General features: G+C 33.9%; 1 protein-coding gene across 1 annotated transcript in view; it reads right to left on the minus strand.

The window, feature by feature from the left end:
- Positions 1 to 14,774, minus strand: part of LOC145688473 (uncharacterized) — a 71,419-nt gene that overhangs the window by 39,962 nt on the left and 16,683 nt on the right. Inside the window, exon 2 of the mRNA XM_081762749.1 lies at positions 10,684 to 10,860. The gene's annotated coding sequence lies outside the window, so the exon portion shown is untranslated. The remainder of the gene's footprint in view (positions 1 to 10,683; positions 10,861 to 14,774) is intronic.

The following is a 14,774-nucleotide window of genomic DNA, read 5'->3' on the forward strand; positions in this document are numbered from 1 at the left end:
TATATTTGTGTCTTCATATTTTGCTATATTCGCTAATATGTGTGTATATATGTGTTATGCATGGTTAAGTCACAATATTAATCACATTGATATTATGTATGAAATATTCTTGTTGTTTATGATGATATCAAATTTAATATTAGGTGTAATTATCTCTAATTCTCAGTGATAACTACGAACAACATTTTCTTTAGCTCATTCTGCTTTTCTCTCAATTTTCTCACTAAATTCTAAATCAAAGTCATGACTTAGTCCAACTTATTTCGACCTATTTCAACTTATTTCGATTTATTGCTATTTCAATGTATTCCAACTTATTCGGAAATATATATATTAATTTTACTTAACTTAAATCGTAGGTAATTAAATTCAGGTTCCATCACATTATACAAATCCTAAATTAATAATTTTAGGAATATAATTGATCATAAAGTATCAGCTGATCAACGCTAATCTTTTATTATTCAATGTTACGTAAATAGGTATTTTCAAATGTAAGGTCGTAAAATTAACCAGCTTGTATTGTACTCGTTATGAAAGGATAATCAATCGTAAATTTCAGATATGACTGTTTATGTATATCGATCTCACTAGTTTGTTTATGTATGTCAAGTTACTGGTAATAAGTCATTCAAGCTGGAGATCAAGAAAGAAAACAGATGTAAATTCACTTAAATTAATTTTGGTGCTAAGGCCTTCTGCCTTATTTTTCACGCTTGTTATCACATTATTCCAAATGCAGCGTTCATTTTCATCATACTCGATTTTTTTTTATCTGAACATTTTTGTTTGTTTTTATTCATTAAAGCTTTTATTGTTTTGTTAACCAAAAATTCGTGAACTTTTTCTTTCATAAACAAATTACATCCCTAACCTCAACGGTAACATTTTTTTTAGGTTAAACTGTTAAGGCAATATAGGCAATTTTCTGATTCTATCTGCCATGGACTGAATTGAACTGATTTTCATGATCTTTCAATCAAAATTTTAAATTCAGGATGTTTGTTTATTTCTTGCAATATTATCATTATTATTATTATTATTATTATTATTATTATTATTATTATTATTATTATTATTATTATTATTATTCAATTTTCGTAACAAGTGAAAATCAGTCTAGTTCGTCCCTACAAACTAGAAATTAGAGCAAGATTCTTTTTCAGCATTGCAGCATGTGGATACATGGATACAAGTGCGAATAAAATTAATTTTCGTTTGCTCTCGGTTTAGGGGATCTTATTTCCCTAAAGCCCTGGGATACCGCGGGGAGATAGGATTTTCCAAACCGTGAAATCAGTCTTTATCGAGTCATAAACCAGTTAATTCAGAGAAGGGAGACTTTAACGGTGGTGCACATGATAGCAATGGTGACACCCGGAAAACGAACTCAAAACAACCCTCTCAAATAATTTTTATTTTTATTTTCATTTCTAATTTTTACATGCTCTCCACATATTTAGTTTAATGCAGTTTATCATAATGTGTGTTTTAAAAAAGTAAGCCAACTTATTCCTCGTTTTAACGGACTAAAAGATGACAATAGCGATCCGATGTTGCTGATTGTCCTTAATTTCGAACACTATGTCTATAACGGTTAATACCCACAATTACATAACGAAGGAAGAAGGAAGGAGGAAAAAATACAATACTGTACTTTTAATCAAGTACACTATCCAATCTGACATGGCAAAATACCTGGTACACTGTTAGCATGGGCACCTAAAGGGAAGGCAGGGGGTCCAGGAACCACACGGCTGACGAAAATGTATTAATTATTTTAAGATTTTCTTAATACAAATAAAAAATACCAAACGTAATATTGCAATCAAGGAGATGCCCTCCTCCCTAGAAAATTTTCTTCGGGCACCCATGACTGTCAGTGACGTAACTAAGTGGGCAAACCAGGCTTGTGCCTCGGGCGCCGGATTGGGTGGCGGAAAAACTGGGCAAATATTTATTTTCACTATAAGGCAACGAAAGGAGTTTTAGCAAACTAAAGATCATAAAAGTTACCTCAGAAACTTAACAGGACAACAACGACTCCCAAACTTTGGATCATAGCCATAGAGCAACAGTTAGAAGTTAGCTTCAAAGCTATATTTTGAGGACATTGTAAAAACCTTTGCGGCTAAAACAGCCAGCAAAGTTAGATTTTAGTTCCAGGATTTTGTGTTTTCATTTAACTTACGATCGATTTCTCTATTTAATGGATTTGCAAAATGTCCAAGTGTAATACTTGAGACAACAGCTTGATTGGTTGTCATAATTAAATATTCTATTCTAAAGCAATACATTGTTGATTCATTCTACACATATGCACATCCCGATATAATTCCAAAAACATAGTGATTCACAGTTATTATGATAAGACTATAAGAATATGTCAAGCATGCTTAGGGATGGGCACGAGCGAGTTCGAGCGAGTTTTCATTGAAACTCGACTCGATTCGAAAAAGACATTTTTTAGCTCAACTCGAGAACTCGGTTCGAAAAATTTCCTCCAAATCGACTCGAATTTGACTCGAGTTTCGAGTCGACTTCGAGCTGAAACGAGCCAAATGCTGTGTGTAGTTTCAAGTACTTTCTTCAAGTATCCTACATAGACAGTATAATTAGCAATGATACTACTACTACTATAACTATTATTATTATTATTATTATTATTATTATTATTATTATTATTATTATTATTATTATTATTATTATTATTATTATTATTATTATTATTATTATTACACAACTAGTTTTTATAAGACTACTATGTTATAAAATGAAAAAGGACTATTATTCACACGAGTATGAATATTGGTTAACTTTTTGGGGACTCTAGCAGAAAGAAGAAATTTTATGGATATATACTTTATTCAAATGGTATTGGATAATAAATATAGTAGCGATTACTGCTTGAAAAATATAGAAATAAGAGTGACGAGTTATAGTGTAAGAAGTCAGTCGACATTGGTAGTACTAAATTCAAAACGTGAAATATTGAGAGAGGACTGACAATGTCTTATAACAGTTTAAAATGAACATGTGTTCGGAGAAACAATAGAGCAACTTTTTATTTAATTATATTTTTTCCAAAGATTAAACTGTTTTAACTTTATGACAACTGTCTTGATTTTATTGTTATTATATATCTTCAGAGTATCTTTAGTTATAACATTTTATTCAAAGAACCAATATTTTTTTGCGGAAATGTGACAATAGGGAACAAGGATCTTTTACATAGAGGATACGAAATTTTAAGCAAGGTTGACTCATTTAAAAAATAGTTAAATGAAGCTTTAATTTCCATAGTTCTGTAATAGTATTTTATAATACTGACTGTATCTATTTTAATATTATTTTATAATCAGTTTTAATCTTGTAATCTGAATATATTAAACTTCTGACAAGGGTCTTAACCTGCTAATATTCATTCTATATCACAAATTTTCTGGTCTGTTTTAAATGATTGTATAATGGTCTTAACATAGTGCTGTATTTTTGCCAATGAGCTGTTCACGGCTATGAAAATAAAGTTGTTATTATTATTATTATTATTATTATTATTATTATTATTATTATTATAACACCGTGAATAAACATGAAAGATAGGTGGTTTGTATTTGAGTACTAAAACCTAATTGACTGCTGACCAAGGTTGTCGTGAAGTCTAGGAGGCAAGGACATCGTTCACGAGGTTCTGGGTTTGAGTTCTGAAGGAGCAAGTATTTGAGCTCAAACCAAAAATCGTTAAAAGTTAGAGGACGCCGGCCAAACATGTTTAAAACTGCTCGGCCCGAGATTAGGGTTCTCAACGGCTCGACTAGCTCGGCTCACAGCTCATTCCCTATCGAGCCGAGCCCAAACCGTGACGAGCTGAAACAAACAGATCTGATGGCTCACCCCAACCGAGCCGGCTTGAGACGATGGCTCACCTGAGCAGAGTCGATGCTTCATCTCAATCAAGCCGGCTCGGGCTGTTCGCTCAGTTGAACCGAGCTGAGCTGGTTAACATCCGTATATGGGTTGGGCTTCTGCTTCGGCTCAAAACTGACCGTGTAGGTCTCAGCCTTGGTGGTGAGAACTACAGTATACACTTATGTTAGTGCTCACGACATTTGAGGTTGCCTCGTTATAAAAATGCATTGTCTTCTTGTTAATCGAGACGAGGCGAGATGCGAGCAGTGACTCACCTCGTGAGCAACACTAAAAATATTCCACATTACTGCTTACATTTCTCATAGCTTTCGCTTTCCAGTCTAATCAAGCAATGATTTCAAAACGAGTTAAAACGAGCGAGCCATTTTTCAAACTCGACTCGACTCGAAACTCGACCTCAAAACAGTGACTCGGCTCGGAACTCGACTCAAGAAAATTACCTTTGACTCAACTCGAATTCACTTCGAGTTTCGAGTCTAGTCGAGATTTAGCTCGACTCGTACCTATTCCTAAGCATGCTACTCTCAGATTATTTGGCAATCAAATACTAATTAATTTGGTGTTTTATCTTGCACTAAAAATTGACTGCAATTTTGAAATCAAGCATTATAATTTGAAGAAAAAATGGAATAGGAGAATTACTGTGTGATGCCAATATCAGGTGTAGTCGGGGCAGTAGCGTAGCCCGAATTTTTTCAGGGGGGGGGGGAATGAAGGACCCAAGAAAATTTTGAGGGGGCCATCTCCAGTGAATGAAAAATTTTATTCACTCACAACAAATTTCTTTATATATATATGTGTGTGTGTGAGAAATGTGTGTGTTTTCAAGGTGAATGTTTTCATCTTTGTTGTTCATAATTTTACACTTTTACAGTGAAAATGTAAGAATTTACTACCTCAAATAACTAGGATACATTACTACAATTGATTTCTAATATAAGTAAGTAATTATTTAATCACTGTGTTTAAAATATGTGTGTCTGGTTGATTTAAGTGGAAGCAGAGAATTACACTTTTACAGGTAAAGAAAATAATTTATAAGTTCATGCCTCTACTTAAAGAGGATTTTTCTATTCTTGTGGGCAGCAGCAAACTAATCAACAAACTCTTTAAGATCTAACGATCTAGCAATTTTTTTCAATATAAAGTAATCCTAAGTAATCCTACTTTCAATATAAAGTAATCCTAAACCGGATATGAGAGAAGAGGACATTTTTAGCTACCATACTTCGTAGGAAGGCCAATTAGATTGGACACATTTTGTGAAGAAATTGTCTTCTTAACACCGCCATAGAAGGAAAGATGGAAGGGAAGCGAGGGATAGGAAAAATGACACAGCTGATCGATGGTTTAAAAAATAGAATTAAATATTGGGTGTTAAAAGAGGGAGCTGAAGATCGAGAAATGTGGAAGAAACATTTCCAGGCCCAAATCTAAAATTGAAAAAAAAAAATCCCCCTTAGTCCCACGATCTGCTGAAAGGCAGAATACTTAATAATAATAGTAATAATAAGTTTTCAACCTATCATCAGTCATTGAATTGCGTTTATGTCTTTAATCTTTTCAAATTTGAGAGTAGCCTTTCATATGTAACACTAGAAACTGCTGTGCTATATTCACGGAGATATCTAGCTTGTAGGTTTCTAGGAGTGCATTGTTGTAGACGCAAAGATCAACGATATTCATCAAGGAATCAACTTTGGTTTTCTCTCGTCTTCATACAACTTAATTGTATTTGGGAGGATTTTAAGTTCACATTTGAATATTCTCAGATGACTTCCATAATGCTAGGCCATAGGCTCGACAATGTTATAATTTAGAAAGTTTTCACTTTTGGATGTGGTGATTGATCTAATGATTTTGCTACATGATCCTTATCAATAGTAAGCAGAAAAATGTCTCTTAGTATATTATCTTTAGAAAATTCGTTTTCTGCCTCCAGTCAAGGAAGAGATTTATCCAAAATGAATTTGTGATATTTCGATGGCGAATGTCTAGTTCGTTTTCACGAGGAACCCCTATAGTCAATTTGTTTCCGGCTCTAGAATTTCAAGACCATTTTCTTTGTGTATCTCCAAACATTCCTGATAAATTTGTTCGAATGTTGTTCGTTGAGTCATATTCTCCAGACCTCATCTTCGACAGCGTTTGAACTAATGAATCTACAAGAATCAAACTTTCCAACATGTATGCATCTACTTGAGATGAGACGACGCTTAGTTATAGCATAGCAGCAGTCATCTCAAATTTTACCAGCCCGGAAACATTCCCTACACTAATTTGCCGGATGGAATGATGGAAGTAAATAAATATCACAAACTCCAGATTTAGTTTAACTGCATAATAATATAAATAGTTGTTTGGTAGATAAACTGTATTAATAATAATAATAAAGTAAAAAGGGATGAACAAGGACAGATGTTCTTAAGTGGCAAACGTTGCACAGCAACAGAAACTGAAGACTGATTTAACGTCCCAGCCCACTTTAAAATTTAAGCCTTGCTCTTGAAGCCAAGTTTCACTTTAAAGTAAACTGCCATTAATTATTATGTATTCTTAATATTTCAGAAAAATGTACCGATTTCACGCTCTAAAAATATGGTAGCCTAATCAGTGACGAAACTAGACATTTTGTGCCCAGGGCAAATTTTGCGATTAGCATCCCCTTCATCTGCATCTACACCAATAAACACACAGATTAGTTTGCTGGCGCACGGGGCAACTTCTCCGGTTTCAGCATCTTATTTTGGTCTAGCCGTAGTTAAATTATTTTTGGTTACTTTTACCCTTGAGCTCTAAAACTGACAAGTAAACCTTACGTTTGGGTGAATCGAGTTGCTGACTGAGACACATATGAGAAAGTAGTACTAAATGTGGTCAGTATTTCAGTGAATTTGTAGGTGCGAAGCTCCAGGGGTTTAGGAGATACAGCTACCAGAACATCACATGCAAGTACAGAATAATCTTCATACAGTTGGAGGTAAAAGCTCTGTAAGACCTCTTGTAACGACAAAAGATGAATAACAGATATATGGGTACATATTAGAACTAGGGGGAAGTCATATAGTAAGGGTATACCTGACGGCGGCCATCTTGAAATCCGCCATTTTGAATTAAGGTTAAGTTTTTAAAATAGGAATAGGGTCATGTGATACATGATTTAAGGCTCAAATTTAATCAGAAGAACAATGGTGACGTTAATTTTGATTTACGCGCAATTGGTAAAAAGTTACAGAGAAATTAAATATTGTTGCAGTATATGGATTAGTCCTTTACCCCACCTTTAAATTTTGTGTTAATGATAATAATTAAATAAAAAGCAGGTGGATAAATATTAGGTCTATGGTAAGAGTTCCCTTGATGGTGGCCATGTTCAAATCCGCCATTTTGAATCAGACAAAAGTTTTAAACAAAACGCATAACAGTGACACCTTATTAATAGCAAATTTTACCATAACTCCAACGGTATAACCATTTTTGCTTTATCATTAACCAGCATTTGTTATCGCATAAACAAGTTGCTAATTTAAGGAAAAATGACCAAACTGGAATTGAGTCATAATTGAACTTGGGTCTTTCTTCCAGAAAAGTCCTCAATTAGTACAATCAATATGTAGTTCAGAAAAGAGTGCATGACTTGCACAAATGTTCTGCTCACAGTGAGCACACCTGACAAAGACAATCGAGTTACACATGACACATTTGTCGTTAACAATTCCGTCAAAGCAGTAGTCGTAAGGAGCGATCCATTTAATTTTGTGCTGGTTAATGATAAAACAAAAGTGGTTATACCGTTGGAGTTATGGTAAAATTTGCTATTAATAAGGTGTCAATGTTATGCGTTTTGTTTAAAACTTTTGTCTGATTCAAAATGGCGGATTTGAACATGGCCACCATCAAGGGAACTCTTACCATAGACCTAATATTTATCCACCTGCTTTTTATCTAATTATTATCATTAACACAAAATTTAAAGGTGGGGTAAAGGACTAATCCATATACTGCAACAATATTTAATTTCTCTGTAACTTTTTACCAATTGCGCGTAAATCAAAATTAACGTCACCATTGTTCTTCTGATTAAATTTGAGCCTTAAATCATGTATCACATGACCCTATTCCTATTTTAAAAACTTAACCTTAATTCAAAATGGCGGATTTCAAGATGGCCGCCGTCAGGTATACCCTTACTATATGACTTCTCCCTAGTTCTAATATGTACCCATATATTTGTTATTCACCTTTTATCGTTACAAGAGGTTTTACAGATCTTTTACCTCCAACTGTATGAAGGCTATTCTGTACAACCATGTGATGTTCTGGAAGCTGTATCTCCTAAACCCCTGGAGCTTCGCACCTACAACTTCACTGAAATACTGACCACATGTAGTACTACTTTCTCATATGTGTCTCAGTCAGCAACTCGATTCACCCAAACGTAAGGTTTACTTGTGAGTAATGAATGTACCTTTACTTTATTAAAATGATGAAGTGAACACTATTTGAAGCGAAAAGAGAAAATGTATTTTTCTTTCCCTAATATCAAACAGTGTTCAAACAGACATTTCAATTGAGACTCCTTACAGCAAAAAAAGTATACGTGGCCTTTTTTTCTTGGCCCTATGGCCCTATCGACTCATTTTCCTCATTTCTATCCTCTGAGTCTCGGATGTTTCAAAGCCTTGAAGTTCAAATGTAGTTGAAATAACTTAACGCTACCATCCTGTAGACGATGCTAAATTATTATTGCTAATTTTGAGATTAGATTTGAAGGAGGGGCGTTAATTAGTATATCTTGTTGAAAATTCATATCACCACTGATTTACTGTTCTGCATAATTTCTATCATGTAATATTCAAGAAATGCATATGTTAACGAAAAACAAATATAAATCTGTGACAAAAATTGGTATTCACTGACTGAACGTACTGAATGGAATATCTGTGGACCAGCCCCACAAAGTCCTGATATATCTCTGATTACTAAACATCAGATAACGGGATGATACAACCTGGTCACAGGAATAACTATCACTTTTACATAAAATAGCATTACTGCCGCGACCAAGTTGTGTCATCTCGGTATCTTACCTGATGGTTAGTAATCACGAGATTGTAGTACTGGTTCTGTGATAAACTTCGGAATTTCTCTACAAGTAGCAGTTTTGGGATTAAGCTAAAGTTAAAATCGTTTAAAAGAAAATACTTCTGAATTTATAAAGAATCACTGATTTTTGTTACGCTCATTTCCCCAGGCTTGAGTTAGTAGTATAGGTCCACAAAGCGCTGACTCCGTTTTCCTTAGAGCTCACTAGTGTCGCTTGTTAACATCGCAGCAGAAGGTTTCTACTGAGTTGCCAACGGTCAAGAGCGTTAGGAAACTAGACGTACTAGAGACAAGACCAGAAGGTAGTCGAGAAGGAGAACCGTATCAGTAGCAAATAGTAGGTGTTGGTAGTATTTAATATCTTAATTTTCTCGAACGATTGGAATTCAAACAACAGAGAGAATGACAAAATTAATAAACACTTCTGTTCTCTTTTTTTACTGTATATTAAAGAAGACGACTCGATATTATTAATAATAATAATAATAATAATAATAATAATAATAATAATAATAATAATAATAATAATAATAATAATAATAATAATAATAATAATAATAATACCAAATTATTTAATGGATGCATTTGTTCTATGTCGCCATAATCAATGGAAATTAATTACTTAGTGTACGAAGACATCTTTTGTCCAACATAAGTGTAATGTTTTACTGCAGTACATGCTATTTGTAAGTAAGCATCTCTTATTTTAGTATGACTTTCAACATCGAAGCGAATGAGAACGCCTACTAGTTTTGCTTTTTTTAAAAAAATTCTTTGCCGAAAACAAAGAACATAACCAGATAAGGTACAGAGGTTAAAAGGAACGTTGAGATGGTGAGGTCAGTACACGCACCTTACAGATTTCGAATTAGATCTTGCTTTGCTGTATTACAAACAAAAACGAGCCTGGAGCTTTTTACTCGGAACGGAGACTATTGCAACATACGGTATTCTGCAGTTGCTAGCTGTTGTCGAGAGATGTTTCGGAAGTAGTTTCACTTGTGGCCACTATCAACTCATCGTTTGTCGACCTATAGCAGTATCACTCTGTGTTGGGGAGGAAGGGCACTATGGGTGCCAAGAATTTGAGCAAGGGGGCCTGGCCCCCCAGGTCCTTCCTTGGCTCCGCCATTGAGTCGGGGAGCGTTTTGGTTTGGTTGGTCGGGGAGGAAGGGTGGAAGTATTGCTAAGGCGAGTTCTTGGCCTGGGCGATAAGTATCCTTGTTGCGTCACTGTACACTGTAAATATACATTATACTACAGTAAACTTAACAAGTTTAGTTTGAAAATTAGAACATTCAAACTAAATTTACAGCTACAGATTTTATCCGTTGCTTGCGAAATCCGTTAAATCGATGTCCATAAAACAAAGGAATACATTTTTTAATATTCTTGATCGCGAAGAGAGTGTAAATAATTATCTTAAATTTCCAATGTTGTGATCGATGTTACGAGTCCAGTAGAGTACATTCAAGAGCTATTATCCCTTCGATTAGAAATCTACTGTACACATACGCACTCACATGAAAACAAATTAATAATAGATTTACCATTAAAATTGATAAACAGTGAAAAGGTATAGCAAATTATGAGTGAGTATGTCCTATTTTTTCAGATAAACACTTAAAAACTTTAATAATTACGTACCTCCAAATATTCTAAAGACCACGATCCTCACTGTTGTAAACTTCTAAAATACTGATGATCCAGTGTTATCTATTTGATTTTCCTTTTTCTTCAAGGAGTTAAAATTCTGCATTCCTGAACGCTCCACGCAGAATATAATGAAATCAAAACACTAACGACAGAAGGTCACACTGATATCTGTAAGGAATGTAGTGAAAGAAGCATGTACAAACAATGTTGCCATCTGTCATCTTAAAACTACTATAAAGCTACTCGCATACTGTTAGAGCAAATTTCCTTAGTGGAGAAACGTTTACGTACACTCATGTCCAAAATGATTGTCGCATATCTATAATTGTCTTCTTGTAAGAATAAAAATTTTTGTTACTGATTTCGCAGGGTACTTTTAATACTGATACTATGTGTATAATCGGGAAATGTATATTTGTGGTAAATTTCCTAGGAAAAGAATTATAAATACGAAAATTAGAATGAGTAAAACAAAATGTTTCTAAATGGACAAGAACATTTTATTTTCATTTTATTATTCTTATTTACTGCTCTTTTGACACGAAATTTGCCACATAGATGTCTTTGCCGATTATACACATACTAACATTATAAGAAATACCAGGCGAATTCGTTATCAAATTATATTCCTACAACAACATATTTATAGTCATGCGACAATAATTTTGGACATGAGTGTACGTAGCAGTCATTAGATCAACCTCATGAACTAATGTCTTATGGTTCAGTGACGAACAAGTTGTACTGTCCGCATTGGTCACTTTGCACAACTTTGCCTTCTTGCTAGGTACGTTAATTAGAATTTACTTTTATGCGGAAATGCAAGTTAGGATACCCATTGCAACAAATCATTATAATTCTAAGAAAATTTGTTCTGTCAGAATGCGATTATCCTACCTTTTCATGTACGTTAGTCAAAGAACTTTTCAACTAAGTGTGAAGGTAATTAAAAAGAAAATATTTCGAGCAAATAAACATCTAAAATGTACTGAAACTTCTTGGTTGGTTGAAAGCAGACTTGTTGATTAAAAAAAGAAAAAAACATTGACAGTAGATTTAAATACACAAACTCTAAATCATCGTACACACTATAAGATGATACATAGGAAATAGTAAGTCTGTTAGTAAGTCCAGAAGTTGAAAGTGGTTTTTATACAAATTTATAAAAATAGATTATACACATTTAGCTGTATAATCTATTTTTATAAATCATGTAGCAAAAAAGATTATGATGATAATGATAATATTATTATTAATAATAATAATAATAATAATAATAATAATAATAATAATAATAATAATAATAATAATAATAAAACAAATAAATAAAATCATATGACCATGTGTCCTATTTACAACAATTTACGAGCTAAAGCTTGCGAACCATTTTTCCTTGCGTTACTTATTGCTTATCCTGTTGTTATTCTACAAAGGCGAGACACGCCACTGTGGAATAGTGATGGAATGTCCTTTCCAATGGTATGTAGCACGAAGCAGTGACTTTGCAAGGGATGTTATTTAGGGACATTTGGAAATCAGTGTTGCTGTTCAAATCCTATAAATATTTTTTTTTCAAAGTTTCTTCAATCGGGAAATACCTAGGTATAAGGAAATGTACAAGGAGGTGAAATCTATGGAACTTCAGAGGTAACAAGGGGGTATTACGATGGCAGTGAATCGTAGAAAGAATCTTTTAAGTGGAATATTAGGAAGAGGGAAAGCATATGTTCAGGACTTACATGAGAGTAGGAATAAACCGTGTGGGCAGCATGTTAAAGTAAAAATGAAGTATTACCGCGAGTATACTTCAGGATGAGTTTGAAAAAGCTATATCCGAGATTTGGAATGGAAAGGCAACCGGAATACATAATTTACAAATCGAATTCATTAAGAATACTGGAGAAAGGGGCAAGAAAGAATTGTTCCGACTGTGGAGTGAAATAAATGAAACAGACGAGTGGTCAAAAGATTTCCTGAAGATGATCATGATACCGGTGGCTAAGAAATCAAACCTAGAGAGATGTGAGAATTAAAGAATATTAGTCTTATACCGCATGCAGCAAAAATTTTATTTCGAATATTGAGCACAGGGCTGCATGGAAGAACAAATGAAAAAGTTGAGGAGGAACAGTACGGGTTCAGGCGAGGTAAGGGCACAAGAGAGGAAATTGGATTCTTAAGGATAATCAGTGGAAGACTTATGGAAAAAGGAATAGAGATGTATGATAGAAAGATCGGAGGATCATAAGGAACTCACATATAAACCAACAAGTAAGTGTTGGAATAGCTGAGGAAAGTGTAATTGGAAGCGGAGTTCGACAGGAATGTTGGCTCTCGCCAACATTATGATCTATCTAGAAGAGATAATGAAAAAGAGCCTACATAAGACTCTATTCGGTATTTCGGTAGATGGTACAACGATTAGGTATATATGGTTTGCAGATGAAATGGTGCATGTTGTGGAATCTGGAAAGAAAATCAGTAAGATATTAGAAAACTTGATGAAGGGCTGTGAAGAATATAATATGAAAATATATGTTAGAAAGACAAAAGTTATGGTGATTGGAATGAAGGGGTCGGTGTCAAATATAGAAATGGGAAGGGAAAAATAATAGAACAGGTGACTAGTTTTCGATAGCTTGGCAGTATTTTTAGTGCTGATAGGAAGTATGAATATGAAATAAAAGCGAGGATAGGAATGAAAAAGAAGCCTTTAGAAGAAAGAAAAGTCTATCTTATGGGACCTGGTATAAAGAATGGAGAAAAATACTCATAAAATGTTTAGTGTGAAGTGTTGTACTGTATGAGGCTGAAACTTGGACATTACGCAAAAGCGATGGAAAAAAGATTGGAAGCTTTCGAAATGTGGGTGTGGAAAGAAATGGAGAGAATTAGATGGGTTGAGCGGGAAACGAATGAGAGGGTGTTAGAGAAGTGGGAGAGAAAAGAACAATTTTAGATCTTATTAAGAAGATGAAGAGAAACTGGTTAGGACATTGGCTACGAAGAAACTTGTAAGTCATCGTTACAATGATTATAAAAAGTCTTTCTCACACTCTTTCCCTTTTCCCTTTTACACAAATTTTTCTTCTTTCTTCAGTGCTTGTGTACTTAAGGATTTCAATTTTACATAAAATTGTAATTTTAAAACTCCATAATCTTAAATAATATATTTAATTACGATTACATACGTTATGAACTGAAAATAAAATGTTTTAGACGTTCTATTAAATTTTATTTCATTTAAGCTTCCGCACTTTGCCGAGAAACAGAAATCTCAGTTAAGAAATAAACGTAAAAGGCCTGTAGCATCAAATTTTCTTTCTTTGGGGTTATAATAGTAAATTTTATCATTTACAGTATTCTTTATCATTATCAAGCCGAAATAACCAATAGAAAATTTTAGCAGCGATTCTTTTCTGCTTCGTCATTTTTTTTTTTTTTTTTTTTTTTTTTTTGTCGTCACATCTAGCACAGGTGGATGGAAAAGATGCGATTGGATAAATTACGGCTTCCAGATATCTAGTAACCGGGAAGATGAGATCAGGAAGCGTCTTTATTCTTGTGTCGTTTTTCTGCAAGGATGTGCAATTAGTTTATCGTCAAAATTTACAGTTTTAAAAGTCTGTTTAGTAAGTGCAATGAACTTCCAGAAAATTAACGGGAAAACATAAATCTTTTAGACAGTAAGTAATGTATGATATGCATTTGGAATCATATTTGCAGCCCACAGGAATTAAAGAATATTAAAGCTGATAATGGATACTGCGTTGGTTGAATAGGCAACCATCTTGGGAAAGCTAGTGAACATAAATAATGATTGCTGGAAATCTTCTTGTTTATTTTCTCTCGCTCACGGCTGATTCTTGTATATTTGGAAAAAAGAAACAAATTTTAGTTTTTTATTTGACTCAAAATTTTAAAATGACAAAATATAGTGTTTACGTGATGCATGTCCGTGTAGCCATGCGGGGCTAAATAAATATTTGTAGTAAGTGCTGAAAGGTGCAAAGAATGTTGTTGTAGTTGTATTAACAATTTAGTTGTAGTTGTAGGGCCCAAAAGTAGTATTAACAATTTAG

This window comes from Thermobia domestica, chromosome 1 (genome assembly GCF_964235325.1).
Source record: "Thermobia domestica chromosome 1, izTheDome1.hap1.1, whole genome shotgun sequence".
NCBI classification, from domain to species: domain Eukaryota; kingdom Metazoa; phylum Arthropoda; class Insecta; order Zygentoma; family Lepismatidae; genus Thermobia; species Thermobia domestica.